This window comes from Rhinatrema bivittatum, chromosome 7 (genome assembly GCF_901001135.1).
Source record: "Rhinatrema bivittatum chromosome 7, aRhiBiv1.1, whole genome shotgun sequence".
Taxonomy (NCBI): Eukaryota; Metazoa; Chordata; class Amphibia; order Gymnophiona; family Rhinatrematidae; genus Rhinatrema; species Rhinatrema bivittatum.
This window is the reverse complement of record NC_042621.1, coordinates 133,646,834-133,672,844: the sequence shown is the minus strand read 5'-3', so window position 1 is coordinate 133,672,844 and position 26,011 is coordinate 133,646,834. Positions and strand designations below refer to the sequence as shown.

General features: G+C 41.9%; 2 protein-coding genes across 7 annotated transcripts in view; one reads left to right on the top strand and one right to left on the bottom strand.

The window, feature by feature from the left end:
• CCAR1 (cell division cycle and apoptosis regulator 1) overlaps positions 1-22,132 on the bottom strand; it is a 244,415-nt gene extending 222,283 nt beyond the window's left edge. For 3 of the 6 annotated variants that reach the window (XM_029609162.1, XM_029609165.1, XM_029609167.1), the window contains exon 1: positions 21,808-21,952. The gene's annotated coding sequence lies outside the window, so the exon portion shown is untranslated. Of the gene's footprint in view, positions 1-21,807; positions 21,953-22,007 lie in introns of those variants that run through there. The other 3 variants (XM_029609164.1, XM_029609166.1, XM_029609163.1) reach the window with 3 other exon arrangements.
• An 80-nt stretch (positions 22,133-22,212) lies between these two features.
• HELLS (helicase, lymphoid specific) overlaps positions 22,213-26,011 on the top strand; it is a 330,133-nt gene continuing 326,334 nt past the window's right edge. Inside the window, exon 1 of the mRNA XM_029609169.1 lies at positions 22,213-22,500. The gene's annotated coding sequence lies outside the window, so the exon portion shown is untranslated. The remainder of the gene's footprint in view (positions 22,501-26,011) is intronic.

The window sequence follows — 26,011 nt, the reverse complement described above, 5'->3', positions numbered from 1 at the left end:
CATTCCTCCACATCCTCCACTGCTGAATGGAAATCTACCTGATTCAAGTCTGTCGAATCCGTGAAAGGCTTTAACTTTTGCAAACATTCATGCAGATCTTGCACCCTGTAGAGCTGATGAGCCACAATTCCCCCATCTACCAAGCATCACTAGCCCCAGCCTATCTGGAGAAGACATGACTTAGGAACTGAATTGAAGACCTTCTACATTGTCACCTAAGCCTCTGGGTCAGCCCATACTGGGACCAGCGTTAACATTCATTAATGATCTAGAAAAGGGAGCCATGAGTGAGGAGATGAAATTTACAGATGGCAAAAGTTATTCAAAGCAATTAAAATACAAATAGACTATGTGAAATTATAGACTATTCTTGCCAGACTCGGGAACTGGACATCTAAATAGCAGATGGAATTTAATGTGAACAATTGCAAAGTGATGCGCTGAAGGATCTCCTCAACCATCACTGACTCTCACTCCCCCACCCCTCCCCAATCCCTTCCCCCCACCCAACCTCACCCTTTCCTTCTCCCTCTGGACATACCAGGCTAATAACTGCCTAGGATAAACCTATGTTTTTGTATCTTACAGTTTTTGTTGATTTATATATTTTTCTCTCTCTAATTGTTTCTTAGTTTAAACTCTGTACTGTCTTCCATTGCCCAGGTTTTATGCTCCCTGTTTAATGTAACTTTACTTTCTACCTTGATGTTAATTGGTTTCCCCTCAGTTACATTGTAAACCGGTACGATAAGACCTAGTCTTGAGCATCGGTATAGGAAAAGAAATTAAATAAATAAATAAAGGAAAAATAATCCCAACTATAGATACACAGTACTGGGTTCCATATTATGAGTCACCACTCTTGAAAAGGATTTTAGGATTACTGAGGACGAATCATTGAAATAGTTAGCTCAGTGTGCAGCAGTGATCAAAAAAAGTAAACATAATGTTAAGAATTATTCTCAGTTTTAGTCTCAATTCCTTTCCGATTATCATAATGCCTCTGCATAGATCTATGATATAACTTCTCTTTGGATTACTGTGTGCAGTTCTGGTCACCCTATCTCATTGCTCAACATCTACAATACTTTGCCATGAAAGGCATCAGAAAATTATCAAAATGACAGATGCCTAAAGCATCTATTTTTCTATTTTGTAGATTGACACAGTTGCTTTAAGCAGTTAAAACTAAAAGGTTCACATTTATTTATATTATTTAGATTTTTATATTCTGCTTTTTGGTATAGTATGCATCAAAGTGGATTACATTGAGGTATTTCTCTATCCCCACAGGGCTTACAATCTAATTTTGTACCTGAGGCAATGGAAGGTAAAGTGACTTGCCTTGGGTTGTAGCCTGCTGCTCTAACCACTAGGCTACTCCTCTGCTCCACATTTCTGGGCCTGAGAAATCTCTTAGGCCTGGATTTATAAAAATATCGCATGTGATAGGAAAAGGGGCATGATTTATGGTAATAGCGCACTTTGCAATAAACAGCCTCTCTTAGCATTTCGCATAGGTATTACTGCAAAGTGCGAAAAAGTTACCACAATTTTTGCAATTCCTACCTACAACCACCGGGGGGGGGGGGGGCGGGGGGGAGAGAGAGAGAGAGCCTAGCTATAAGGCCCTCATACTAGGTAGGTATTTATTAGAGATGTGAATCGGAACCAGAATCGGTTCGGATTTCAGTTCGAATTCACATCTCTATAGATATGAATCGGAACCAGAATCGGTTCGGATTTCAGTTCCGATTCACATCTCTAGTATTTATACCTCTATATGAGGCCCACCTAGCTATTCAAGGTGAGGTTTAGGTATTAGTGTAGGGGATAAGAGCCACTTTGACATGCAGAGTGCGACGTACGAACAGAACAGTGCACTCTTGTAAAGATTTGATGAGCTTCGGAGTGAGGAAACACACACAAAGATGAGATTTGTGCAATGTTCTCTCAACCTAGCTTGATGTTACCCAGGTAGAGTCCCCATCTCTCACCCCAGCAGCTTAAAATACTGAAAACGCTTTTTGCAAAAACATCGCAAAGTGCGATAAAGCCATATCACACGGCTTAACGCAAATGAAAAAGGTATAGTTAAAATATACGTTAAAACTGTGCGATTTGACTTCGCAAATTGCGAAGCCAGCCCACTTGGCCAGAAATTCTGCCCCAAACTCCTCCCCTTTTCCTAATTTGCATTGCACACATGCGTTATGGTGTTTTCGCATGCGTTAAAGGCGTTTTCGCATGCATTAAAGGTGCTTTTCGCATGCGAAAACACCATATAGCACTTTGATAAATGACCCCCTTAATCAGCTATTCCCAGGAGTGGAAAAATCCGCTGCCTTTAAGCTGTACAATCAGCTAAGTCCACGCCAGGAAACCCAGCTACCGGACCAAGGCACAGATCTGAGGGCCCATGGAGGTCACCACAGGAATTCTCAACTGGGGGAGGTTGCCATCCATTTGAAATTCTCCTTCCAAAATCCACCATCTGCTGGAGATGGAGAATACTTGCAGGCTGGTGTCACTACAAGGGTATATATACTGTCACATCAACTTGCTCCGTCTCCATCTGCTGGCAGGGGAGCATAACCCACTGGTCCTGAGTCCATCTGTCTACACACTAGGAAAATGATTTTAAACCATTTATTCTATTTGTTAATTGTGCTGAATTACTGTTTTTATTGGTATGGGTGTTGCTTTGATTCTCTCAGGGTATACTTGTCACTGTAACAGCTTCCTCCCCTCCCGCTCATGGAATTCTAAGGGAGCCCCCTGCACTCATGAACTTCTAAGGGGGGGGACTTGGCTCCTGGCTACCATAAGCACCAGTAATAAGGCCCTCTTCAAAAAAAAAACAACAACATTTTGCACACCCCTGGTTTAAAGAATGGATTGAAGAATTGTTTGCAAGTCATTTAGCAAGTTGACATTACATTCCTTGGCCTGCAGGGCGTCCCCATGGGCCACCTGGCTAACCAGACTCCTGATTCCTCTTCACAGCAGAACCCCATGTCATCTCCCCTGGCATGCGCCTGGGTGCACATAATATAGGCACCTTGGCGGGAGGAGTCTCAGACTATGGGGTTCAATTTAGGACACATTATTGGAGGAATTTATGCAAGAAGTTTGGGATTACCCTTGACTTTTCATCTGCACATTACCCTCAGATCAACAGCCAAACAGAACGGGTAAACCAATCCCTCAAGGCGTCTCTCAGGCCATACATAAACCTATGCCAGGATAACTGGGCATCCCACCTCCTTTGGGTGGAAGCCTGTCATAGCAATCATGTAAGCAGTGCAACTGGAGCATCGCCCTTCTATATCTTGTTTGGCCACCACCTGCGTATACCCATGCCTGTTCCTGTTCCTGTTGCCTGCCCTGAAACAAACTTGCAGGTTGTGAACTACCAGACCTATGGCAAAGCACACACCACCTCATGAAGTAAGAAGCAGGCTGATAGAAGGCACCAGCCACACCCCAACTCTGACCCGGGGATTCAGTACGACTCAGCCATCCCTCAAGTTTCCGCCTAGGCTTCTGGGACCTTCCCAATGGTATGTCAGGTCAGGAGTGTGGCCTAGAAGTTGAAATTGCCTCTCACACTTCGTGTGCATGAAGTCTTCAGAAGCTTCTTAAAAACCTTCGTGTTTAGGAAAGCTTTTTTTTGATTGGCAATAGTGATCATAACATGATCACATTTGATTTAATGACTGGAAGAGGAACAGTGTGCAAATCCAAGGCTCTCGTGCTAAACTTTCAAAAGGGAAACTTTGATAAAATGAGAAAAATTGTTAGAAAAAAACTGAAAGGAGCAGCAACAAAAGTAAAAAATGTGCAAGAGGCGTGGTCATTGTTAAAAAATTCCATTCTAGAAGCACAGTCCAGATGTATTCCACACATTAAGAAAGGTGGAAAGAAGGCAAAACGATTACCGGCATGGTTAAAAGGGGAGGTGAAAGAAGCTATTTTAGCCAAAAGATCTTCATTCAAAAATTGGAAGAAGGATCCAACAGAAGAAAATAGGATAAAGCATAAACATTGGCAAGTTAAATGTAAGACATTGATAAGACAGGCTAAGAGAGAATTTGAAAAGAAGTTGGCAGTAGAGGCAAAAACTCACAGTAAAAACTTTTTAAAATATATCCAAAGCAGAAAGCCTGTGAGGGAGTCAGTTGGACCGTTAGATGATCGAGGGGTTAAAGGGGCACTTAGAGAAGATAAGGCCATTGTGGAAAGATTAAACGATTTCTTTGCTTCGGTGTTTACTGAAGAGGATGTTGGGGAGGTACCCGTAATGGAGAAGGTTTTCATGGGTAATGATTCAGATAGACTGAATCAAATCACGGTGAACCTAGAAGATGTGGTAGACCTGATTGACAAACTGAAGAGTAGTAAATCACCTGGACCGGATGGTATACACCCCAGAGTTCTGAAGGAACTAAAAAATGAAATTTCAGACCTATTAGTAAAAATTTGTAACTTATCATTAAAATCATCCATTGTACCTGAAGACTGGAGGATAGCAAATGTAACCCCAATATTTAAAAAGGGCTCCAGGGGCGATCCGGGAAACTACAGACCGGTCAGCCTGACTTCAGTGCCAGGAAAATAGTGGAAAGTGTTCTAAACATCAAAATCACAGAACATATAGAAAGACATGGTTTAATGGAACAAAGTCAGCATGATTTTACCCAAGGCAAGTCTTGCCTCACAAATCTGCTTCACTTTTTTGAAGGAGTTAATAAGCATGTGGATAAAGGTGAACCGGTAGATGTAGTATACTTGGATTTTCAGAAGGCGTTTGACAAAAGTTCCTCATGAGAGGCTTCTAGGAAAAGTAAAAAGTCATGGGATAGGTGGCGATGTCCTTTCGTGGATTGCAAACTGGCTAAAAGACAGGAAACAGAGAGTAGGATTAAATGGACAATTTTCTCAGTGGAAGAGAGTGAACAGTGGAGTGCCTCGGGGATCTGTATTGGGACCCTTACTTTTCAATATATTTATAAATGATCTGGAAAGAAATAAGACGAGTGAGAATCAAATTTGCAGATGACACAAAATTGTTCAGAGTAGTTAAATGACAAGCAGATTGTGATAAATAGCAGGAAGACCTTGTGAGACTGGAAAATTGGGCATCCAAATGGCAGATGAAATTTAATGTGGATAAGTGCAAGGTGATGCATATTGGGAAAAATAACCCATGCTATGATTACACAATGTTGGGGTCCATATTAGGTGCTACAACCCAAGAAAGAGATCTAGGTGTCATAGTGGATAACACATTGAAATCGTCGGTTCAGTGTGCTGCTGCAGTCAAAAAAGCGAACAGAATGTTGGGAATTATTAGAAAGGAAATGTTGAATAAAACGGAAAATGTCATAATGCCTCTCTATCGCTCCATGGTGAGACCGCACCTTGAATACTGTGTACAATTCTGGTTGCCGCATCTCAAAAAAGATATAATTGCGATGGAGAAGGTACAAAGAAGGGCTACCAAAATGATAAGAGGAATGGAACAGCTCCCCTATGAGGAAAGACTAAAGAGGTTAGGACTTTTCAGTTTGGAGAAGAGACGGCTGAGGGGGGATATCATAGAGATGTTTAAAATCATGAGAGGTCTAGAACGGGTAGATGTGAATCTGTTATTTACTCTTTCAGATAGTAGAAAGACTAGGGGGCACTCCATGAAGTAAGCATGGGGCACATTTAAAACTAATCGGAGAAAGTTCTTTTTTACTCAACGCACAATTAGACTCTGGAATTTGTTGCCAGAGGATGTGGTTAGTGCAGTTAGTATAGCTGTGTTTAAAAAAGGATTGGATAAGTTCTTGGAGGAGAAGTCTATTACCTGCTATTAAGTTCACTTAGAGAATAGCCACTGCCATTAGCAATGGTTACATGGAATAGACTTAGTTTTTGGGTACTTGCCAGGTTCTTATGGCCTGGATTGGCCACTGTTGGAAACAGGATGCTGGGCTTGATGGACCCTTGGTCTGACCCAGTATGGTATTTTCTTATGTTCTTGTGGGTTAGTTCTTAGCTTCATCATCACAGGATCCTCAGTAATCCAGTTTTATTATTGTTATTGTTTAGTTTGTTGAATTTGATTTCATGAATATTTTTTTGTATGTCACCTAGGCCCTTCCTGAGTTAGGCAGCTAATTCATTTTAATAAATGTAAATATGTCATTATTAAAGCCTGCAGTTCTGTCCTGGCCATCCAGACCACTGCTCAAGCTGACCAATATCATCATGGAGGAGGACACACAATTCAAAATTGAGGAGATCTTAGACTCTCAAAGAGTCAGGAAGCAGCTCCAGTACCTTACTGCCTGGAAAAACCATTGCCCTGACCTCTAATCTCCAAACCTCTCAACTAATATGCGAGTTCCATACAAATTCCCCAGGAAACTCAAGTCAAGAAGACGTGGGAGGGACTATGGAGGTGGCGAACTGTTACATGCCATGGCCCATGGGATATCCCTGCGAGCCGCCTCACCAGACTCCTGGCTCCTCTTCATGGCAGAACACTGCCAACATACACCACCATGTTTTCCCTGGTACCTGTCTTCGGCATGTGCATAATATGGGCGCCTTGGCGGGAGAACAGAGGAGTCGCAGGCTGATGATGTCGCCACCCCTGTGTACATAAGGCTGTCAGACCCTGCAGTACTCACCTCAGCAACAGGTCTCCTGGTGTGCCTCCTGGTTTCAGTGGGTGTTGCCATTGTTTCTGTGTTCCAGTCTCCTCGTCTTCTTCTTGGCTCCTGTTTTCCTCTTTCCTTGTTCGTCTTGTCTGTTTTGCCCTTGCTGTGGGGTCCCGTCTCCCTTGGCTTGACTTCCTAGATTCTGACTTCGGTTTGGACTTTGACCATCCTTGATTGCTGTCTGACCTGACCTTCTGCCTGGACCTGACATTGTCATGTCTGCTGTTTGCCCCTACCTTTGGCCTGTCTTCCATTATCTGTTGTCTTTCAGTATCCACTATCTACTATCTGCCCATAACTTTGCCTGGCCTTGAACTCTCACTCTGACTTCCCTCGGGACCCACCTAAGACCTGCCAGAATCCAAAGGCTCAACCCGAGGGGGAAGCGGCTGGTAAAGGCACGTCCACCAGCTATCAGTGTGGTCCTAGTGGGTCCGCTTGCTAGGCGGCGCTAATCACTCCACAACACCAAGGGTCCACTACCATCGGATACATTACAGTTGAGTGCTGATGTGGCAATATTTCCAGAATATTTTTAACCTGATCATATTCCTTTATGGAGATGCGGCAACCAGAATTGTACACAGTATTCAAGGTGCGGTCTCACCATGGAGCGATAGAGAGGCATATTTTTAACCTGATCATATTCCTTTATGGAGGAAGGATTGATATCCTTCCTCCATAAAGCTTTTTTTAAATCTATAAACACTCAAACTGGAGCAAAGATAAGAAATGATAGCACTTTTCAGTAATAATAATCCAGTTCAAAATGTACTGTGGGATTGAGTGGGAAGAAACCACCTATTCCAAGAAAACTCTCATGCGTAGTTTAAAGTAGAACTTGTGAATTTACAGGGAAAAGAAAAAGGCATGAAACGCAATAGGGTCTATCTGGGACCCACATTCTCTTCTTTTTCAGAAAATAGGGGCTGAACAATGAGGAACACTGCCATAAATTATATTTGTGGAGACTAAACCAAGTGATGCAGAGTTAGATGTATGCATGTGAGATCATGAAGAAAATACAGACATTTGGGTGTGGTGTTAAAGAAGAATTCTGAAAATGAACTGAAGGAAAATGAGATAATTTATTCAGAGTATGTAGTAGCAAATCAGCTAATCTAGTAATAGAGAGCATGACAGAAAGCAAGAGGAAAGAAGTGAGCAGTCTGGAGCGATAACGTTAATCAGTACTTTAACAAGTTATGTGACATTCTAGAGCAGATCTTTCCAAACTTTTCATGTTGGTGACACACTTTTTAGACAAACAATTTCACGACACAGTAATTCAGTCTACTAGCAAACCAGAGGTTAAAGGTTAAACGAACGGAACGTATTTCAAGAATTTGCGTATGTTTCCTTAAATATATGCATAAATAAAATGTTTCATGACATAACCTCTCTCATGAAAACGTTTTTCATTTATATTAAAAATATATAATATTCCAAGATTAATGTTATTATTATAATTTATGAGTAACACACATCTCTCCCCCCCCCCCCACTCATGTACCTCTTCTTTTTGATTGTTGCAGTTAAATGCTTCATTTCCTTCAGGGTTCAAGCCTGCCATGGTGCATAACACCTTTCATGATCACCAGACACTGTTGCTTGCAGTCAGTACCTGTTTGCCCCCGTGCTCCTCATGGCCAGGCCTCATCGGCAGCAGCAGCCAATGACAGGGACAGCTGGGCTCAAGTCCCACCCACCAAAGCCCCCAAAAAAGCAATTGACAGCAAAAATCGCCCAATAATAAGCAACCTGTAAACTGAAAAAAAATCCAAAAAGCGAATCGCTAGAAAAAAAAAGCCCAAACTCGCGGGAAATAAGCAAGGCTGGCAACACTGCATGCTACGTTCGTGTCGGAGTTGCCGTCGCATGCGCGTGACGCTGGAGGGGAGCAGCTTCCAAGGTGCCGACTGCTTTAAAGTGCTACATTCGCTCGACATCTTCACATGCAGGCGACACACAGTTTGGAAAGCTCTGTTCTAGAGAGTCTTGATTCAAACCCCCCCCCAACTATGCATTGCTTTTGGAATAGCGCCAAATTTGGTGCCATCCTTCCGCCAACAAATTACTCACCAACTTCGCAATGTGGAAGAATTTGTTGTCCTTCTCACCCCCAAGGACTTACCTCCACACAAAAAGACTGAATTGGATGAACCTAGATTTACCTAAGTTATAAGGGGAGTGAACCATGCATTTCTTATGAAACAACTAAGCAACTGTGCCCCCTTCTCAGGTTCCCCCTGCCAAGTCACCCACCAACTTTGAAAGATTAGCCCCACCCAAGCACTTGACTCCACAAAAACGTTTGACAGAGCTACATCCAGCCTTTCCAAAATTACAAAGGGTGGGGGGAAACACAAACTATAAAAACACAAACCATGTTTTCATACCATCATGACTAGAGAGTCTAGGATTTCTTAGCTTTTCTAGAAAACTCCCATGCTGATAGCATAATTAGAAAACAGAGACAAGGGCAATTAAAATAATAAAAAGTATCGAACAGCTCTCTTATTAAAAAAAAAAAAAGACTAAACAGGTTAGGGCTCTTTAGCTAAGAGAAGAGACAACTGAGAGGGGATAGGATAAAGCTTTATAAAATCATGAATGGGGTAGAACAGGTAAATAGTGGATAGTTATTCATCTTTTTCAATAGTACTAAAACAAGGAGACACTTCATGAAACGAACAAACAGCAGGTTTAAAAGAAACTGGAGAAAGTAATTTTTCATTCAATGCACAATCAAACTGTGGAATTTGATGCTGGAGGATGTTATAAAGGCAAGTTGCATAGCTGGGTTTAAAAAGTATGTTGACAAATTCCTAGAGGAAAAAGCCATGAACAGTTATTAACTACGTGATTCCTGGAAACTCACCATTTATCCCTGGGCATGAGCAACAAAAAAACAAACAAACAAACAAAAACAAAACAGGATCTACTTTTTAGTATGAGCCATTATCAGAAACAGATGCTAGGCTGATCTGATCCAGCATGGCACATCTTATATTCTTATGTCTGATGATAGACCCACAGGAATTTGGTGTTTAAATTGTACTTCAAGCATAATGATTTTACTTTTTGCAGTCAAAAGATAACAATGTGTATGCTGGCAAAGTAGTTTGAAAGTAATTCTGTGTTCTTTGCTCTAAGGAAGTGAGAGTTGGTTCCTGAACAAGTAATCACTGCTGTTCAATTTCTACCTTCCCTCCCCATCTCCCACCTACCCCAGACCTATAAAGTGGGAACTTCTATTTCACAGTAAGAGACATTAGGAATTTACATCAATGGGTTATTAACCCTAATTTTAATAACTAACTGATCTTGACATATCATTGACAAGTTACATAAATCATAAATTTGATTAAGCATACCCAATCCCTAAATAGTTTTAAATAAACTAATTCAACTTTAAGATGCAGCAGCAAGATGAGGACTAGACAGTCTTTTGCACCTGATGCAAAGAGCTCCTTGGTCTCAGAGAATGAGTCTGCTCTCTGATGTCCTGAGGGACAGACAGTAAGGTATAGAGAGACCTTCAGGGATATACTTGAGCCTGGCAGGCTATGTGCTGCTTTGGAAGAGCAAGGTCACCTTGAAGGAGATCATAATTTTGATACGGCAGGAAGTGACCCTGTAGCTAGGAACTGCATACCAAGGAATGCATTATCCACGGGAAGCTAACCTGTGGTTCAGGAGCCACGTGCAACTTTTTCCATGTGTAAAATGCAGCTCTTGCTCTCCTGTCCCCATAACAGCTCAGCACCACTGCACAAGACAGGAGGAGGGGCTGCAGCAGGGAGCACACATTAAAGATCAGAGCAGAGTTCTATTCCTTGTTTCAGCCCCTCCCCTTCTGTACCTCTGACTGCAGTGCCGACAAGAGGGAGGGGTAGAAGCAGAGGTTTTTTCCCTGCTCATCCCCACTGTGCTCATTCTCTCCTGTCTGCAAACAGCAGCATCAGGAAGGGAGGAAAGGCAAGGCTGTTTTTAGTCATAATGTTACCTTCTTGGTATTGTTCCTTGCTTTGAGTTCTATTTGATTTTAAGTACGAAATATTTTAAAATAAAAAATAAATAAAAGATGAGCCAGTCAGTTCCTTGCTCCAGATCCCCCCACCTTGCCCAACTATCCACCCCATCTGCTACCTGGAGAGAGGGGCTGGAATATACACAGTCCCAGGCCCAGGTCACTGTGCTCCTAGGACTTAGGAGTTCCTACCCTCAGCTGAATCCCATCAGGCCAGAATGATTTGTGGTGAGAGGAAGGAGGTAAATGCAAGGGGTGAATATTTAGATTGGGCAGTGATGAATGCTGGGGTTGGTGAGGGACGTGAATGCTTGAGGAAAAGAAATGCATTAATGCTTGTGGGAGAGAAGCAGCGCAAGAAAGGATAAATGATTCTGGGGAAGTGATGTGAAAAGGGGTGAATGTTGGGAGAGTTGAGGCGAGGGATGAATGCTGGGAGATGGCACAACGAGGAGGTGATTGTTGTCTCCCTGAAGGACCTTGCATGACTGGAATCTAAATGGCAGATGAAATCTAACGTGGACAAATGCAAAGTGATGGAGGTTAAGTGATATGCTCCTAAGATGCAGCAGTATACTTGCTGAGCTCCTGCAGATTCTTTCAGTTGATTGTGGGCTGACCCCAATGGCCAAATAACCTGTCCGTCAGTGATCCAAGGACTAAGGTGGTCTGTCAAACTGTTTAAGTATGTTGCTTCCAGGTGAGCTCCGTGACCCTGACTCCATGCCCAGATCCAGAGTGCTTCCTGAGAGAGGGCAAAGGTGCCTGTTCTCCTTTGCTAGTTTATTAGAATATGGTCACTTGATTGTCCATTTAGATCAAAATGCTCTTTTCCATCAGAAGGTGAAACCCATGCTACTGATGCAATTAATAGAATAGCCACTGCTATTAAATTGTATCAGTAGCATGGGTTCTTCTTAGTGTTTGGGTACTTGCCAGGTTCTTGTGGCCTGGTTTTGGCCTCTGTTGAAAACAGGATACTGGGCTTGATGGACCCTTGTTCTGACCCAGCATGGCAATTTCTTATGTTCAGAGCATATCAGTTAGCCCACAGCTTTAGGAGGCTGATCTGAAAAAGACGCTCCACTAAGGACCAAGTCTCCTGAGCTTGAGCTGTACCAGTATGATCTCCCCATACCCTGGTGGAGGCACTGGTGGAGATACTTGATGAGGTACAGCCCACAGAGGGAGGCCCACATCCAGGATTGATGGTTTTTAATTACCACTGCAGAACCGCTTTCATCCCAATCGTGACTGAGATGTGATGGGATAATGGTGGCTGCAGGTGGTCCCACTGACACTGAAGGCCCCATTGTAGATCTCGTTATTTTTTAAAATTTTATTTAGATTTTTATATTCCGCTTTTCGGTACTTCAAAGTGTACATCAAAGCAGATTACATTCAGGTACTATAGGTATTTCCCTATCCCACAGGGCTTACAATCTAAGATCGTACCTGAGGCAATGGAGGGTAAAGTGACTTGCCCAAGGGCACAAGGAGGAACAGTGGGACTTGAACCCTGGTCTCCCGGGTTCGTAGCCCGGTGCTCTAACCAATCCAAAACCCCTGGTCTCACTCCTGGAGAACCAATTCTATCGCCTTCAGCCAAAAATGGGCAGACTGAGATGGAACTGAAATGAAAATAGAAAATTGCTGGGTAGAGAGAAATGTAAGCAGTAATTACATTCCACAGTCTTTAGGACCCAACAATCCTTGGTGATCTTTTTCCACTCTGAAGGGACTGGACCCTCTCCCCCACAAGAGGTCAGATTTGAGACTTGTCAAAAACTAGACATCGACTTTATCTTCGGCTGAAGGTTGATATCTTTCTCTTTGGTGCACTATAGCAAGAAACTGTTGCTACTGTATTACAGGGGTGGTCTGATAACGTTGATAACAGCAGGAGGGGCGTCTCTAGAACAAAGCTCATTTATAAGAGAAGTATTACCACAAGTGAGGGCAAAGGCTAGTCACCTCCTCAAACTGAAAGAGATTGAATAGCAGCTTGGTGCTCCTTACTCTGAACATCACCAGTAAGAGGGACATCTGCCAGCTGATCGTGTACATTGTCCTGCAGACCGCTGGTTTGTAACCAGGCTAGCCTGCATGACCCTGTAGGTGCCACAGAAAGTTTTGGCCACCATGCCAAATGCTTCACAGACTGAGCAGATCAGATATTTTTCACATTCCTCTGCATCTTCCACTGCTTTACAAACTGCGACCTGCTCTGGGTCTAGGTATTCTGTAACAGGCTTTAGCATCTTAACATATATGTGCAAGTATACGAGTGCTCAACATGAAACTCTGGATGACTTTTCTCAAAGATGTCCAGGGGCTTCAGTCTTTCCCTGGAGGGTTATTGGAGTTGATCTTCTTAGCCCCTTTAGTCTGGAATGTAAAACAGTGCTGATGCCCTGACTTATTGCGGGCTTAACTTCAAGCACTCTCCAGGCACAAGACTGCTGATCCCAAAGGGACATATGACCATAGTTGTAACATTTAGCCATATCATAGTCAGGACCTGGTATGTAGAGCAAATTTCATGGGAATCCATGATGGACATCCAGAGCCTGCAGATGCAGCCTTTTTCTTAGGCCCTTCCCCAGTCATCATCCAACTTGAGAAAGTAGAAGTAGCACTTAAAAGTGCTATTGAGGGTTTACTGAGGCAGAGAGGTAAAATTTGTTAAAGCTGGAACGAGGCAGGCAGAAACATATATAAAACTATATATAGAAAGAGGATCCTACATCCATGTATAAGCTCATATAAAAACAGGCTGAGGGGCTCATGAAACAGCACACATGCTCAGTAATAAAATAAATAGATGAAAAACAATTCCCCATTTACTCGCTAACAAGTGAACAGAAAGAAAAACTTGGAAGTCCTATATGGAACACTTTGGACATAGCAACCAAACTAGAAATAAATCAAATCATCTCCAAAATGAAACCTGCTATCCTCCCACTAGACCCAATTCCCGCAAGGTCCCTGAAAATTGTACATAGCGTAATCACTACAACAATCTCAACAATAATCAATCACTTACTCTCAGAAGGGCTGGTCCCATGTATAGCAAATCAAGCTGTAATCAAACCAATCCTGAAACATAAAACTGGCAGAATCGATGATTGGACAATTATAGACCGATATCCAACTTGCCATTTATCACAAAAGTTTTGGAAAAAGCCGTTGTATTGCAATTGGTAAATCACTTAGAAGACAATGACATTCTATACACAAAACAATTTGGATTTAGAAAAGATCGCTCGACAAACTCTACTCATATCTTTGACCAAGTGCTACAGGGGTCTAATAATGATGAATCCTATACCTTGGTACTATTAGACTTAATAGCAGCATTCGACACGGTCAACCACACTCTGCTATGCCATCAGATGAAATTAACTGGAATAGACGGAAGTGTACTCAAATGGTTTTCCTCCTTCCTAGCTAATAGGCCTTTCCAAGTCAAACTGGGCAACAAACCTATCTGATATATTCACAAATAGATACTAGTGTCCCTCGGCTACACTCTTCAACATCTATATGCTTCCTCTATGTAAACTGCTAGCAGATCTAGGAATCAACTTTTTCCTATATGCTGATGACATACAATTCTGAATTCCAATTGCCAAATCAATTGAAAATACAACAGTAAAACTCTCAATATACATGAAGGCAATATAGCAAAAGCTATCTCAGCTAAAATTAACACTAAAAAATAAATCTGAAATCATATGACTAAGAAGAAACCAATCTGTAATTAAACCGCCATCACTAAACCTTGGCAACTTTCGCATCACACCCTCTAAGCAAGTACGGGATCTAGGAATACATATCAATGAGAATATCACAATGAAAAAAAAATCACAAAAACAAATTAAACCAGGATACTCCAAGCTATGAATTTTACATTGGCTAAAGCCTCTGCAAACATTCCAGGATTTCCGAACTGTTTTACAAACACTAATACTCTCAAACTTAGATTACTGCAACTCACTATTACTAGGCCTACCCTCAGGACAATTAAAAACTTTACAGCTACTACAAAATGCCACTGCAATACTACTGGTTAGGGAAAAGGAAATCTGACCACATCACCCCTTCACTGACTACCAGTACAACAAGAATACACTATAAAGTACTAACACTCATCTTCAACATAATCAATAATAGTAACTCCTACTTATTAGGCGTGACTCTCCCAACTTTATACACCACAACAAATACTTAGATCACAAAACAAAGGTCTATTAACAGTACCTACACCACAGAACACCCATCTAACACAAGTAAGAGATAGAATGTTCTTTATAGAGGGCCCCAAATTATGGAACGCCCTACCCAAGTCATTACGTCTCATTACAGAAATAAAGAGCTTCAAACGTGAACTGAAAACATAGCTCTTATGATCTAACATAAAATTACAACTTGTAGAAAACTACATAGACATGTTTGATGAACAATCAACAATTACTAAGAGACTTAAGAATATTAAGACTACTCACTGACAACCTTGTTAACATTACCTAAAAGGAACTAATTTATCATGAATTGCTATGTAATAATCTAGTTAACATTTTTATGTTGTGTTGAATTATAATGTGAATTTCGCATGTTTTGATGTTGTGTGGACCTGTAATGTGAATGTTGCTTTTGTAAACTGTTGTGATCCTCTTTTGGAATGACGGTATAAAAAATGCCTAAATAAAATAAATACTTTCACGGAGCTTAGAGAGATAAGTCCATTTGATGTCAATGGATGAAGGACCAATGTCATAGCTATTTCAGCCCTGCTTGTTGATGGAGAAAGAGGATAACAATCATCTATTTCCATCTATTTGTTTTATTTATAATTCTGCTTTTTCAGGCACTTCAAAGCAGATTACATTCAGGTACTGCAGGTATTTCAAAAACCAGAACAGACAAAACTATAAACAATACAATAACTAGGCAAAAAAGCCCTCTCCTGCTAGCTCAATCCAGAATAATTAGGTCACATAAAGAACCTTGGTGAAGGCAAGCTCTTAAAAAGTTCAGAGTTAATACAAAAAGCTTATTGATACAAGCATGAAATAGGTGAATGAAAAAGTTACTTTTGACTGTTTTGGATTTAATTAAAGGTTCATTTCCACGAAAGAGAGAGGAAACTTCAACATAATTGATTACAAATTCAAAAGAAAAAAACCCCCCACTTACTTTACCTCCCAAGTAGGCACAACCATAAACTACTAGACAATCGCACAGAGAGCTTTAGACAGGGTAAAAAAAAAAGACAATTCTCCAATAAACAAAAAATTATTATACAACCTTTCCCCTATAGAAAGGGTTTTTATTAAAAATCTGCAGGACAACCAAAACATTACCATTCCAGCAGACAAAGGAGGTTCTGTAGTGGTTATGGGCAAAGACAAATATACAGAAGAGGGCTACAGGCAACTCTCAAATAATATATTACAAAAAATGTTAGCAAGGATCCCACAGAGGACTATACAAGCAACTGAAAAATGTCAACATATCAAAAAGCAGATACATAATCTCAACAACAATCAACCCCTCTAATGGTACCTTCTATATGCTATTGAAAACTCACAAACCTGGGAACCCTGGCAGACCAATTATATCAGACACTGGCACATTCACAAAGGAAATATCTGTACTAACAGAGGGGGCCGTCAAACCCCTACTGAAAAACACAAACAGCTTCATACAAGATACCAGAGGTAAAACCTCAAGCAGCACCGCCTGATACCTTCCTTGTTCAATGCTTCTACATCCATTGTGACAACATCCCACATGCAGATGGCATAGCTTGCATATTACAAACTCTTAAGAAAAACTATCCTGGATGACCAATTCACAACAGAAACTATTGCAAAACCAACTAAATTCATCCTAACCCAAAACTATTTCAGCTTCAATAATGACATCTAGTCACTTATTATGGGAACCATAATGGGCACTAGAATGGCACCACAATACCAACCTTAAGATGTCAAAATTGGGAGACATTTACGAGTGGTCAAAATAAACCTTTCAGATATTACTAGTACACTGATGACATCATGATAATTTGGTCTGAAGAAGAAGAAACCTTATGCCATTTTACAACATCAGTGCATTACATCCCACAATCAGAAACAGAAAAAGTTAACTTTCTAGACATTACAATCTCAATCGACAATGGATACCTGCAAACATTGTACACAGAAAACCAACAGACAGATGCAGCTACCTTCACCAGTTTCCATCCTTCACATACAAAAAAAAAGACCATTGTGCACAGCGAAGCTATATGATACCACTGTATTTGTTCTGAACCATAGGACAGGAATAAACACCTCAAAGCTCTAACTGAATTCTTCAAACAAAAGAGCTATCATCCCAAAAACATCTTCAAGAAAATTGCATCCTCACTCAAAACACCTAAGAAACATCTACTACAATACAAGGAAAGGAAAAGCATGGAACGGGTAATACTTGTAGTAACATACAATCTGGAACTAGAAACCTAGCGAAAACGATAAAGACCTACAACCACTACTACTCGGGGTTGAATTACTGAAAGATATTCACTGTTCTCCTAGTTTGAACCTTCAGACAACCACCACACCTGAAACAAACACGTCTAAGAAGTAAGCACCAAACAGAAACCAAAAGTGAAGAAAATGGCACAAAACCCCATAAGAAACCATGATGCAGGTTATGCCATCACAAATCACAGGACCCCATAGCTATCCGCATAAGAAAAACATTAAAAATAAGAGGTTCACATTCATATTTCTCTATGAATATTGTGTACATGAGCCAATGCAAAAAATGTAAAGGATGCTACATTGGTGAAACGAGCAAAAACAAGATGCTGTGGAAGAGGACCCTTAGGCTGCAGTGGAGTTGAGGCAAACCACAGGGAGGAGCCCTGCAGGTCCCCACCATCGACAGGCGGAGCTGGCTGGAGCAAAGGCCCAACATGAGCTTCACCATTACCAGCCCTTGTTCCCCTTAGGTTGAGCCCTTGGGTGCCAGGGCCGGGTGGACTAGGCACAGGCCTCTATGGTGACAGTATGAGCAATGGTTGGGCAGGCAGCAGAGACTGCTGCAGGCTGAGGTCAGAGGCAGGCGGAGTTCATTCAGTGTCATGGTTCGGGCAGATGTCTGAGCAGGCAGAGTTCAAGCAAGTCGATGAGCAGGCAGTGGTCAAGCAACATCAACGTACAATCCAACATCAAAGCCAGAAGTCCAATCCAATGGGGTGAGAAGAGGAGGAACAGTAGGACAGACGAGACATTGAAGACAAATGAGGGGAGACAGACCTCCTGAGCTCTTGTCTTCGTGAAGACCAGACTTGCGAGGGAACCAGGTACAGGACACAGGAACTCAAGTAGACACATACGCAGAAACAGAAACACAGAGGCAAACCACTATTCCAACGAAGTCGACCTATTGCCGAGGTGACTGAGGGGCACCAGAGGGAGTCTTAAATACAGGACGTCCCCTGACATCATCAGAGGGCGCTGCGGGGAATTTCTCACCACGGGCCCTTTAAGAGGCAACAAGTCTGGCACACGGATGCCTAGGGAAGCCCAGAGCAGCTGGCGGCAGCATCCCTCTGACTGGCATGTTGAGGGCTGTTCAGGCACAGTGGCTTGCCATGCTTCTGTCTGGGGGGTCTGCCCCGTTGGAAAACCCCGTTTGTGGCTCGGGGCTGGAGGTAAGAGCAGCTGGTCACAGGTCCATCCCGTGACCAGCCAAACACAACATAAGAATCAATCTTCATAGACATAATATTAAACATTACAGAGAAAAATAGAATGGCAAATCAGTAGGTAAGCGCTTCTCAAAAGAGATCATTCCAATAATGACCTGCCAATCAGGGTATTTAAAGGGAACTTTAGAAGTACACATGAACAGATCAACATTTGAAATTAGGATGATCAAAAAGGCTGAAACAAACAGAAAATACCTTAAGGACATTGGCTCTCTCACCCATTATCAAATATGGCCACTTTCAACTGAAACGTTTATCTAGCTCATCATCTTTGGCATTCTTTCACCCTTCCCCCCTTTTCCTTTATTGGACTGTAATGACACATACTATTTAAACCTAGTGAAAATGTGCTGCTTCTTCACTGACTTAATGACAAGAAGATATTTCTCATAAGTTGGTCACAGATCTATTAAGTTAGTCCAATAAAAAGTATCACCTACAATTTGTCCATGTATTCAAGTGGACTAACATGGCAACAATAATTATTTTTAAAAGGTAACTAGCTGAATTATGAATGCTTATTTAAAAAGTATTTATTTCCTGGGGCGGGGTACAATTTCACATACATAATTATAATCACCAACACAAAGTGCAGATAAATAAAACAGTCTTAGGAAGGGATGTTATCAGTAATAACAAATTGCCACTAAACTGGAGAAATAATGCTCGGCAATCATACTGCAGGGCGGAGATACCATCCTACGTAGGATTCTCAAGCACCTACTTAAATAAGAAGGTCTTTAAAACTCTCAAATATTTTGGGTTCTGACATGTTATGTATTACAGCAGGCAAGGAGTTCCATAGTAAGGGGCTGGTCATGCTCATGAAAGATATGCAAATGGGTATTAACTAGGATTGAAAATGACAACTGGCGCTACTGTACACAAGTTGAAACTTGTACTAATTCAATTCCTTTGCATGTTCCCAATAAAGAAACTGTTAATTGTTTTTAAATTAAAACCATTTTTTATAAACATCTTTGCAATTTTTACTTAAGTTTTCTAAACATGTTTTTATATTATTTATACTGCAAATACTAGCATTAGTGGAACTCTTTGTCTCTCAACAGCTATGCTTTGAGCAAGTTGTTACAGTGGGAAATTTTAACGTTCACATGGATGAAGGTCATGTTGGTGCCATGGAGGGATTTTTAATAGTATTTTTGGTTGTGGGTCTTTCACAAACAGTGCAGGTACACATATTGGACCTGCTTTTTGTCTGAGTCCTTTGTAGTCAATAAGAATGTCAAGTTTTTAAAATGTCTCTCAAGTTCCCTGATCTAATAATTTGTTTTATACATTTTGAACCTGTCTATCCAGCATGAGCTGACTCAATTGGCATTTACTTCTAGGGGAAGAACTGAGTGTGCACTGTTTAATACACACTGGAGTTTGGTTAAAGACTCAATTGATACGACAAATGTAACCTCATTAGTCAAGGCTCACAAATTGCTGAGACCCTAGAAAATGTTGCTTCATTAAGAGTTTATGTTTTTGATTTATATTCTGTCTTTCAGGTATTTCAAAGCAGATTACATTCAGTTACTGTGGGTGTTTCTTAAGAGGAGAAGGATTTAATCTATGCATCATGATACTCACATCTTACACTTTTGAAAAGGAATAATCCCTCTTCTTTTTTTGTGGAAGGAATAGCCCCTAGTTTGCTTAAGGCAGCTTTGATTTGATCAGATCTTAAAAAGCCTTCTTCGGATATAGCAGAGTCTGCTACATATTGTCCTATTTCAAACCTGCCATCTTTGGCAAAGCTTCTTGAAAAGTGTGCTTTATCACAAAAGACCAAGTTTTGGACCAAGCTGCACGGGATCCTTTCCAATGTAGGTTCCAGACTGGACACACTACAGACATGTTGGCCTCTTTATTAGATCTTCAATGCACAATTAAACTCTGGAATTTGTTGCCAGGGGATGTGATTAGTGAAGTTGGGTTTAAAAAAGGTTTGGATAAGTTCTTGGAGGAGAAGTCCATTACCTAGTATTAATCAAGTTGACTTAGAAAATAGCCACTGCTATTACTAGCATCAGTAGCATAGGATAGACTTAGTTTTTGGGTACTTGCCAGGTTCTTATGGCCTGGATTGGCCACTGTTGGACAAGATGCTGGGCTTGATGGACACTTGGTCTGACCCAGTATGGCATGTTCTTATGGGTTTGTTTTGTTAGTATTAGACATCTCTTCAACATTTGACTCAGTGAACCATATTAAGCTGTTGAATTTATTGCATCGAGGGCTACTACTTAATGCCCTCGTTTGCATGGGATTTCAGTGCCAAGCAATACTCCCAATTTTACTCCCAATTTTCTGTGAGTAAAACTCCTTACTCTATCAGTGGTAAGGTTTACCTGCAGAAAATGAACACAACTGCAGTTAAACTATATGTTGAGTCAAACACACCTTTTTTGCATCAGCCTGCAAGTTTGTACATGAGGCAATGGAGGGTTAAAAAAAAAAAAGACCAATATTAAAACCAAGCTTTCAGCTCAGTACTGATGCATTGGCCAGGAAATGAACCCCGGTCAACTGCTTGGAAGGCAGCCATGCTCACCACTATACCACTAATGTTGGCCGAAAAGAGGGCTATTGTTGTTTGAAAACTTTTTATTTATATTCCACCAGTTTAGGTACATACATCCCTAACCCCAGTGCGCTCACAATCTTTATACCTAAGGCAATGGAGGATAAAGTGACTCATCCAAGGTCACAAGTTGCACCAATGGGATTTGAACCTTTGATTCCCTGGTTCACAACCCACTGCTCTAACTACTAGACTCCTCCTCCACTCTAGATAAAGAACCTAAAGGAGAGAAAACCAGCAAAATCCAATGACAGGGAAAGACGACCTTGGCAGGTGAGAAGGTGACACAGGATCCTGTGGGAACATGAGGAACCTTGGGGGAAATAGAAACTGGAAACAAGTTTATGAGAGAAGACAGAGAGTTAATTTAAGAAGGATGAACGAGGAAGATCGTGGTGCAAGGGGAATTAAGAAGAACCTAAAAGAGCGAGGGAGATTAGAAAAGCAGACGAAAGAGGGCGAGTAGAGAATGCCCCCAGAAAATCTTTACACCCTTTTTTTCAATTATAAACCCATATGTCATGATGTTCAGTCGCATTTTTTTTGCGTATGACCAAACTGAAAAACAAGGACTACTTTACGTGCTACTTTTGCTTAAGCGAGCCACCTGCTTATCCTACTTGTCCGTCTCCCTATCCCCGTCGCTTTCCCTCTTCGCCCCTCCTCAAGATTTTTGTCCATTTCCCGTTTTTCTCACCTCTCACCGAATTTTGCGATTCTCTTCGGCCATGGCCCGCAACCAACCTCTCAACCTGCACGCACGGACCCACAATGATTACGTAACACGTTTGAAAGCCCAGTTGGTCAGACGCGCAAGTTGTTACGCATGCGCTTCAGAATGGCTTGTCTACCCTATATAAGCCAAAAACCTTTTTTTTTTTTTTTTTTTTAACTCACTATGTTGCCAGATGGGGCTATTTCACGCCCAATTGGACTACTTTTCTTCCCCTTCTGCGGGAAAAATCGTTTTTGTGCGGGTTGGGCTCGTTTCAGGGTGGGCGACTGGGCAGCTGCGAGTTAGTAGCCCTCTATATTGCTGCCACCTTTTTCTTTCCCTCGAACTGCGCAGCCTAGCCAGCAGTCGCAAAGAGATGACACCTAGGCAATAGCCAATCAGAGGTGACAGGAAAAGCAGGGCAGATTCTGAAGGCGACTTGTTGCTGTAGAGTACGGAAGGGAAAGGGAGGGTAGACAGCTGCACAGAGGAAGACGTTTTCCACCATATCTCTATCGTGCTGCTCATAGTGTTTGATTAAACAGAGCTTTCTATTTTCACTTCTGACCCTGCTAAATTCTTCACTTACCTGGGCCCTCGACCTGAAGCTGCTGATCGCCCCACTTTACCAGCTGAAGCCGTCTAACACAGCTCCTGCCTGGTAAGGGGGAACAGGTAAGGAATGCGATTAAGGGGAGAATACTATTTTATGCATGTGGATTTGCTTCCTGGGGAAAGAAAACATTCCTATGTAGGATAGGTGGAGGACAAGAGAGTGATAGGGGAAGAAGAGAGGATGTTGAACCCCATTATAGGAGAGCAAAGACAGAGCAGGCTGGACGTGGGGATACTGGTGTGTGTCAATGGTAGAATAAACAAAGGAAGGGGGAGGCAGAAAGGGAAGAAGAGTGAGGGGGAAATCTGGAGGATGAGGGACAAAGAAGAGAGGGGTTCAAAGGGAGAGGAGAGGAACAAGGAGTGGGGAGGGGAGCAAATGAGCGATACGGGGAAGAGGGGAGCAGTGCCGTTGTTAGCACAGAACAGCAAAAAAAAAAAAAAAAGCTAGCAATTACTGTGTTTTCCTTGCCTACCACCCGATTCATTCAATCTCTGCCCTGTGCCTGTAAGAACCCAGCTTCCTCCAGTAATCAAACTGTAAAAACTGCCTTGAGTTTATTGGATTTACGCGCGCAGGGCATTTAAAATCCGGCCCATTGACCAGACTATTTCAATGTATTATCTACTATGATGCTTAGATCTTTTTCTTGGGTTGTAGCGCCTAATATGGAGCCTAACAAGGTGTAACTACAGCATGGGTTATTTTTCCCTATATGCATCACCTTGCACTTGTCCACATTAAATTTCATCTGCCATTTGGATGCTCAATCTTCCAGTCTTGTAAGATCTTCCCATAATTTATCACAATCCACTTGTGATTTAACTACTCTGAATAATTTTGTATCATCTGCAAATTTGATTACCTCACTCATTGTATTCCTTTCCAGATCATTTATAAATATATTGAAAAGAACCGGTCCAAGTAAGGATCCGTGAGGCACTCCACTGTTTACCTTTATCCACTGAGAAAATTGACCATTTAATCCTATTCTGTTATCTGTCTTTTAACCAGTTTGTAATCCATGAGAGGACATCACCTCCTATCCCATGATGCTTTTTAGTTTTCTCAGAAAAAAATCAGCAGAACCAGAGGTCACGAGCTGAGGCTCCGGGAAGGAAGACTAAGAACCAATATCAGGAAGTATTTCTTCACGGAAAGGGTGGTGGATGCCTGGAATGCCCTTCCGGAGGAAGTGGTGAAGTCTAAAACTGTGAACGACTTCAAAGGGGCATGGGATAAACACTGTGGATCCATCAAGTCTAGAGGGCGTGAATAAAGTGGAGACATTCAAACACTGCACGGAGCGGCAGTAGCCACAGCGGCATTCAAACACTGCACGGAGCGGCAGTAGCCACAGAGGTGTTCACGGAGCGGGATGCCAGTGGCCAGTAGTTGGTGTTCCACCTTCACGGAGCGGAAGGATGGAGGGCTGCTATTTCCAAAAAAAAACAAAACAAAAAATAAAAACAGGGATGGGTAAGAGTATGGGGCAAGGGGGTGGCCTGCTTGTTGCAGCGGTTGCTACCCCCAATTGAGCTGGATGTCACTTGGATGCAGATTCAAAGCTGCTCTCTAAATTGGGTGGAGGGGAATTAGGGCTGGAGGGTACTGGAAGCCAATAGTAACAGGTGGGAGAGAGAAAAAGGGAAAAAAAATGGATAAAGTGCATAGCTTGCTGGGCAGACTTGATGGGCCATTTGGTCTTCTTCTGCCGTCATTTCTATGTTTCTATGTAAGCCTCTTATGAGGGACTTTGTCAAATGACTTCTGAAAATCCAAATATACCACATCTACCGGTTCACCTTTATCCACATGTTTATTCACCCCTTCAAAAAAATGAAGCTGCTTTGTGAGGCAAGACTTTCCTTGGGTGAATCCATGCTGATTGTGTTCCATTAAACCATGTCTTTCTGTATGTTCTGTGATTTTGATCTTTAGAATAGTTTCCACTGTCTTTCCCAGCACTGAATTCGGGCTCACTGGTCTGTAGTTTCTCAGATCACATTTTAAATATTGGAACCCATTTTAAATATTGGGGAACCCATATTAAATATTTTAAAACCCCATTTTAAATATTGGGGTTACATTGGCCACCCTCCAATCTTCAGGTACAATGGACTCTTAACCAGCAGAAATCTAGATCACTAGGACAGGTACAGCCTTTTGAGGAAGCAGGTGCAATGGCACAGATAAGGACACCAGGGGCCCCACATCAGGTAGAGGCTCCCAGTGACTGTGTCCAGGGCTTTTCCTCAATACCACTAGTAGGAAGACAGCTGTAATATTATGAGGAGTGGTCCCATATTACCAGTGGGTCCTAGAAGTGATCCAGTGGGGATATGCTGTGAAACTAATAGTCCCTGTAAAAGAAGCATTTGCTCAGTCTCCATGCAAGGGTCACAAAAAGGTGATACAGCCAACAGTAGACAATTACTTTATTTACAAGCAGTAGTACCAGTCCCAATACAGGAAAAGGCAAGGCAGGTACTCAATTTACTTTGTCACCTCCTCCTACTCTGGGATTTTTTTGTCTGGTCTTGGACCTAAAAGGGGTAAACCAGTCACTTCATGTACCCCACTTCTGCATGGACAGTGATTATGAAAATAAGGAGAATTTCTGTCAGCCATAGATCTGGCAGAGGCATATCTCCACTTTCGAATAAGGAAACAGCATAAGCTAAATCTGAACTTTGCAATATTAGGAGATCATTACTAGTTCAAAACCTTACTATTTGGCCTAGCAACAGCCTGGGACATTTACAAAGGTAATAATAGTAATAGCAGCCTTTCTGCGCAGGAAGGAAATAAGGGTGCACCCATATCTGGACAATTGATTAATCAGGGCTGACTCGATATAGACTGGGTGCCAGGTAATGGCCAGAATTAGACAAACAATGGAGAGGTTAGAATGGGTGGTGAACCATGGACAAGAGGCATTTGGAGTGTACAGCAGCTGACCCACCTCAAAGTCCAGTTCAATACAAGGACAGGGAAAGCATTCTTACAGACAAGAGAGTCCTCAAGCACAAGCCCAGGTTAGGGGTGTGCTGGCTCAGCCACCACAAGAGTTTAGGATTATCTCTAATTTCTAGGCTCAATGGTAGCTATGGTCGAGGTGGTGCCCCTTACAGCAGAGCCTATTATCCAGATGGTCACCACAAGCCAGGACTTCACCAGCATATTATCTGACAAGACAGGTTAGGGAAAGCCTGCAGTAGTGGCTAGTCACCGCCAAACTGACAAAGGCAATCAGTCTGGAATTGACACAATGAGTAACTACAAATGAGAGCAGCACAGGATAGGAGGACACATTGGGAAGGAAGCGTGGTGCAAGGATACAAGTCAATCAGGGAAGAGACTTTCAATAAATTGCCTAGAAGCTAAGGTGATCAGACTGACACTAAAGAGTTTCCTTTCAAGTTAAAGGGAAAGCTGTTAGGATATTGTCAAACAATGCAACAGCAGTAGCTTATGTCAAGATTCTCTGAATCTTCAAAAATGGAAAGAATAATAATCCTGAGCTTCCCATTTACATACCAAATATCCTCAATATTAACTTTTAATACT